This window comes from Chlorocebus sabaeus, unplaced genomic scaffold (genome assembly GCF_047675955.1).
Source record: "Chlorocebus sabaeus isolate Y175 unplaced genomic scaffold, mChlSab1.0.hap1 unalloc_scaffold_937, whole genome shotgun sequence".
NCBI lineage: Eukaryota > Metazoa > Chordata > Mammalia > Primates > Cercopithecidae > Chlorocebus > Chlorocebus sabaeus.
Window position 1 is genome coordinate 16,079 of NW_027328300.1, and position 6,422 is coordinate 22,500.

Sequence of the window (6,422 nt, forward strand, 5' to 3'; positions counted from 1 at the left end):
ACGTGTGGGAGCCCTTGAGGCCTATGGTGACAAACTGAATATCCCCAGACAAAGACCAGAGAGAATATTTCATTGAATCTGCTTCGTGATGTCTGGATTTATCTGCCAGCGCAGAACGTATTCTTTGTTTGTTTGTGTGTGTGTGTGTGAGTCAGCAGGTTGGAAATGCTCTTTTTGTTGAGTGTGTGGGAAGACATTTCCAAGCCCATTAATTCCGGTTGTCCAAACCAGATTGTCCCCCCGAGAAAAGCCATGAAGAAGCGAAACGATCTGTGAAACTGCTTTGCGTGACTGGATGCATCTCACAGAGTTAAACCTTTCTTTTGATTCACGTGTTGGAAACACGCTTTCTCTAGAATTTGCCAAGGCATATTTGGGAGCCCATGGAGGCCTATGTTGAAAAATCAAATATCCCCAGAGAAGCAGTAGAAAGAAGCTATCTGTGAATTGGCTTTGTGAGATGTGGATTCATCTCACAGAGTTAAACCCGTGTTTCGGTTCAGCAGGTTGGAAACACTTCTGTGGTAGAATCTGCAAAAGGATATTTGGGACTCCTTTGAGGCCAATGGTGGAAAAGCACATATTTCCTGATAACAGCTAGAAGGAAGCTACCTGAGAAACTGCTTTGTGTGTGGATTCCTCGCACAGAGGTACAACTGTATTTGGACTCAGCGGATTGGAAGCACTCTTTTAGTAGAATCTGTGAAAATAATGTGGGCTGCAATTGAGGCCTAGGGTGAAAAACAGATTATCCCCAGATAAAAACTGAAGAGAGCCTATGTGTGAAACGGTTTTGTAATGTGGGGATTCCTCTCACAAAGTGAAAGCGTTCTTTTGATACGTCGGTTTGGAAATATTCTTCTTAAGGGAATCGGCGAAGGGACTTTGGGAGCCCCTTGAAACCTGTGGAGAAAAACCGACACTCCCCAGAGAAAAACCAGAAATAAACTATCATCGGGACTGATTAGTGATCTGTGGATACATGTTACAGAGTTAAACTTTTCTTTGGATTCAAAATGTTGGAAACACTGTGTTTGCAGAATCTCTGAAGAAAGGACATTGCAAAGACCATTGAGGCCCAAGGGGAGGTCTCTCACTCTCTCTCTCTCTCTCTCTCTCTCTCTCTCTCTCTCTCTCTCTCTGTTTCTCACTGTGTCTCTCTGTCCGTCTCAAAAAATAAGAAAGGATGGATACATGCATACATACATACATACATGCATGCATGCATGCATGCATGCATACATACAATTAAAAATTAGGAAGAAAATAAAATGAATAACTCGGCCCGGCGCGGTGGCTCAAGCCTGTCATCCCAGCGCTTTGGGACGCCGGGGGCGGTGGATCGCTGGATCACGAGGTGGTCAGATCAGCAGGGCCAGTATGGTGAAACCCCGTCCGTCTCCAGTCAAAAGACCAAAAATTAGCCGGGCATGGTCGTGCGCGTCTGTAATCTCAGCTACTCGGGAGGCCGAGCTGAGGCAGGAGAATCGCTTGAACCTGGGAGGCGGAGGTTGCAGTGAGCCGAGATCGCGCCGCTGTACACCAGCCTGGGCGAGAGAGCGAGGCAACCTCTCCAAAAAATACTACTACTACTAATAAATTAATACATAAACGAATAAAAATGAAAGTAAAATAAAAAATAAAACTAAAAAGGACAAGGAAAAGGAAATAATTAAAAAGTGAGTTTCCGGGAAGAGAGGGAAGAAAAAAAAAAGGAAAGAAAAAAGACAACAGTCCCACAGTGACATAAACATATGCCTCTCGCCTTTCGAGGCGTCAGTGATGCTACGAATGATGCGTAATGTTTTTTTTTAACTTCCTTTTATGTTATTCTCGTTTATTGTTTGACACGAGCCTCGGAGGCCCTCCCTCCCTCCGTCCCACTCCCTCGTTGCCCAGACAACTTCAGGAGACAGGCCCTGGCTGGGCCAGATTGTTCTTCTCTTTGAGCAGTTGTTTCCCTGTCTTTCTTCGTGTCTTTAACCCGTGTGGACTCTTCTGCTCGGATTTCACAGATGGCAGCTCCACTTCCGGCCTTGTTGTTTAGTGGGGGCTTTCCTGATTCTCCCCGCATGTAGTGAAAGCAGAGAGATTCGCCTCTCCCACTCCCCCCCTCTCTTTCTTTGTTGCTTTCTTGCTTTTTCTTTCTGTCTCTTTCTATCTTTCTGTCATGCTTTCTTGCTGTCTTGTTTTCTTGCTTTCTTGCTTTGCCTTTCTTCCTGTCTGTCTTTCCTCTGTCTTCTTTTTTTCTTTCTTCTCTCGTCTTTCTTTCTCGCTGTTTTTCTCCCTCTCTCTCTCTTTCTTCTTTCTTTCTTTCTTTCTTTCTCTCTTTCTTTCCTTCTTTCTCTCTTTCTCTTTTTCTCTTTCTTTCTCTCTCTCTTTCTTTGTCTGTCTTCCTTCCTTCCTTCCTTCCTTCCTTCCTTCCTTCCTTCCTTCCTTCCTTTCTTTCTTCCTTTCTTCCTTTCTTTCCTTCATTTTCTCTCTCTCTCTCTCCCAGCCTCTGAAAGTGCTGGGATCACAGGCGTCAGCCACCGTGCCTGGCCTATTTGCTCATGTTATTTTATTTTTTATGTATTTATTTTCATCTATTCATTCATGTGTATAAATACAAATATTTTCTTTCTTTCTTTCTTTTTTTATGTATGTATGTATGTATGTATGTATGTATGTATTTATTTATTTATTTATTCATTTTTTTTTTTTTTTTTTTTTTTTTTTTTTGAGACGGAGTCTCGCTCTGTCGCTCAGGCTGAAGTGCAGTGGCCGGATCTCAACTCACTGCAAGCTCCGCCTCCCGGCTTCACGCCATTCTCCTGCCTCAGCCTCCCAAGTAGCTGGGACTACAGGCACCCGCCACCTCGCCCGGCTAGTTTGTTTTTTGGATTTTTCAGTAGAGACGGGGTTTCACCATGTTAGCCGGGATGGTCTCGATCAAGACAAATATTTTCATCTGTTTTGATGTATTTTTATATCTCATATTTAGCTAAAAATGCAAATATTTATGCTGTTATTTGTCTTTTCTTTCTTTCTCTCCTTTGTGTTTTTCTTCCCTTCTTTCTTTCTCTGTCTCCCTCTCTATGTTTTCCTCCCTCCCTCCCTCCCTCCCTCCCTGCCTCCCTCCCTTTCTCTCTTGTTCGTTTCTCTTCCGTGCTTTCTTTATTTCTTTTATTCCGTTTCTGTCCTTCTTTTCTGTTTCCTCTGTTTCTTTTTCCCTTCTTTCCTCATTCTTTCTCTCTGTTTCAGGTTTCTTTCCTTTCCATCTCTCCTGTAAAAATGTAACCTTTGAAAAGTGACGTTTCATCATCTTCATTTTCCACGTGGTCTCCCTTTTCTCTCCCTTTTCCTTCCTCCCTCTCTCCCTGCTCCCTTCCCTCCCTCCCTTCCTTTCACCATCTGTCTCTTCTCTCCATTCCCTCCCTCCCTCCCTGCCTCCCTCCCTCCCTCCCTCCGTCTCTGTCTGGATTCAGGAAGAGCCTACGGCAATCTGTGTCTCCCTGTGTCCTCAACGGCCCGCGACCGAGTCCTTGCTTGCTGTTTCTCCCTCCGAGATGCCTCTCCGAACATCCACACGCCGTGGGTTGTCTTCTGACTCTGTCGCGGTCGATGCAGAGACAGGCTTTGGGGACCGTTTCTGTGGGGTTGGGGTAGAGGGGCTGCGTTTTCGGCCTCGGGATAGCGTTTCTCGACTCACGGTTTCGGTTTCGCGGTCGGCGGGCCGGCCTGCCATCCGGATCTGTCTTGGTGACGTTCGCGACGGTTGTCGGACTCCATCTGGCGGCCGCTTTTATATCGTTCCCTTGGCTTCCGGAGCTGCGGTGGCAGCTGCCGAGGGAGGGGACCGTCCCCGCTGTGAGCTAGGCAGAGCTCCGGAAACACCGCGGTCGTCAGCCGGGCTGTCCCGGTCGCGCCAGAGCTCTGGCGCGTCGCTTGTGAGTCAGAGCTCGGGCGTGCAGGCTTATGTGGGGAGAGGTTGTCGCTGCGCTTTCGGGCCTGAGCCGGGTGTGGGGCTGCCGGGGTTGGTCGACCAGCACGCCGCAGCTCAGCTCCCGAGGCCTGACCCGCGACCCGCGGGGACCCACCGGGCTTGGGGCGGGAGGCTGGGGACACCCTTCCCGGCCCGGTCGCGGGCCCGCGCGCATCCTGGCCGTCTGAGGCAGCGGCCGAATTTTTTTTTCCCCAAGTCCCCGTGGGGAGCCGGGGACCGTCCTGCCTCGTCCCCCGGGTGCCGGGGAGCGGTCCCCGGGCCCGGCCGCCGTCCCTCTGCCGTGACCTTTTGTTTTCAAGTCCCCGTGGGGAGTCGGAGAGCGCTCCCTGAGCGCGCGTGCGGCCCGAGGGGTCACACTTGGCCGGCCTTCGGTCCCTCGTGTGTCCCGGTCGTACGAGAGGACGGCCGAAAACGCTTCCGAGTCTCGCTCTGGAGACACGGGCCGGCCCCTGCGTGGCACGGGTGGCCGGGAGGACGTCCCTGGCCCGGCGCTGCTCCGGCGTGTGTCCTGGGGTCGACCAGAGGGCCCTGGGTGCTCCGTGTCTGGCTGCGATGGTGGCGATTTTGGGGACAGATGTCCGTGTCGCGGGTTCCCTGGGCCGGCGGCGTGGTCGGTGGCTCGACCTCCTGTCCCCTGGGGAGGTATATCTTTCACTCCGAGCCGGCATTTTGGGCCACCGGGTTATTGCTGACACGCTGTCCTCTGGCGACTTGTCGCTGGAGAGGTCGGGCCTCTGGATGCGTGGTGGGCCTCTGGGCCTCCCGGTGACCCGGCTAGCCGGCCCTGCTCGTGCTGGAGCCGCCTGCTGGGGCCCGTGTGTGCCTGGTCTCTCGTGCGTCTGAGCGTCCCGACTCCCGGTGCCGCCTTGGGTCCGGGTCTCTGACCCACCCGGGGGCGGCGGGGAAGGCGGCGCGGGCTTACCCTGCCGCTGCGCGCTCCCTGCTGTGGGCACCTGGGGCGGCCGTGACAACCCCACTCCCGCTGGCTCCGTGCCGTGCGTGTCAGGCGTTCCTCGTCTCTGCCGGGTTGTCTGCCGCCCCTTCCCCGGAGCTGGGGGTGGTCAGGCTGATCTGCTCGCTGGCCTCCGGGGAGGCTGTGGCTGACTGACCGACCGACCCCGCTCCGGGGTTGCTTTCCCTGATTGATGTGGTGATGTCGTGCTCTCCCGGGCCGGGACCGAGCCGCGGCGGGCGAGGGGCGGCCATTCATGGTGAATGGGACCCGTTCTTCTCGTCCCGCCCGCGGGGGCCCCCTGTCTCTCGTCCCCGCCTGTGAGCGGTGCGTTGGGAGGCACTGGGGTGCGGAACCCGGCCTGACCTTGCTGTCCCGCCCCCGCCGTCTGCCTCGTGGCGTTCGGCGGGGGTCGGCGGGGTCCTCTGACGCAGCAGGCACCCCTCGCTTTCGCCTCTTGTGGTTGTCGCCTCGCGGGCCGCCCCCCTCCGCGGCGGTGGGGGTGCTGTCCCGCCGGCCCGTCGTGCTGCCCTCTCGGGCGTTGCACGAGCGCTGGCTCTGCCTGGGTCTTTTGCGGTGCTCCTGGAGCGCTCCGGGTTGTCCCTCAGGTGCCCGAGGCCGAGCGGTGGTGTGTCGCTCCCACCCCCAGCGCCCCCTCCTCCGGTCGCCGCCACGGTGCCGGCGCGTTGGGTCCTGAGGGAGTTCGTTGGGTGTGGGCCGAGGCGGTCGAGTGAGACGCGCCCCTCCCCCACGCGGGGAAGGGCGCCGCCTGGTCCGGCGAGCGCACGTCCCGTGCCTCCCCTCTGGCGGGTGAGCGCGGGCCGTGTGAGCGGTCGCGGTGGGCTCGGGCCGGCCACGCGTGCGCCGGCCGGCCGCCGAGGGGCTGCCGTTCTGCCTCCGACCGGTCGTGCGTGGGTTCACTGGAGGTGCTTTACCTCGCAGAAAGGAGGTGGGTGGACGGCGGGGGGGCCTTTGGGGGCTGTGCGCACGCGCGCCAGCTGGGCCCCTGCCCTGACCGTGAACGCTCAAGGTTGCCGCGGGTTTCTTCTCCTCGCGCCACACGCCCCCTCCCTTCCCCAGGTGTCCCCGAGCGCCTCTGTGGGCCCGACGAGGGGCGACTGGCGGGTGGGGAGTGTGACCCACCCTCGGTGAGAAAGCCTTCTCTAGCGATCCGAGAGGGCGTGCCTTGGGGTACCGGATCCCCCGGCCTGCCGCCTCTCTCTGCGTTGTGGTAGCGCTGCCGTAGCGACTCGCTTGCAGAGAGCCCTCCCCCGCTGCTCCCCCCTCGACGGGATGAGGCTGGGGAAACGGTGAGGGTTCCGCCGGACCCCGCGGTGGGGGCCGAGCGTGCGGCTCGTCGTCTACTGTGGCCCGCGCCTCCCCCTTCCGTGTTGGGGGAGGATCCCGCTGGGCCGGGCCCGACGTCCTAGCGGATTGGGAAGGCTGCCGCGAGCGGCGGGTGCGCGTGGCACTCCGTCCGGCGCG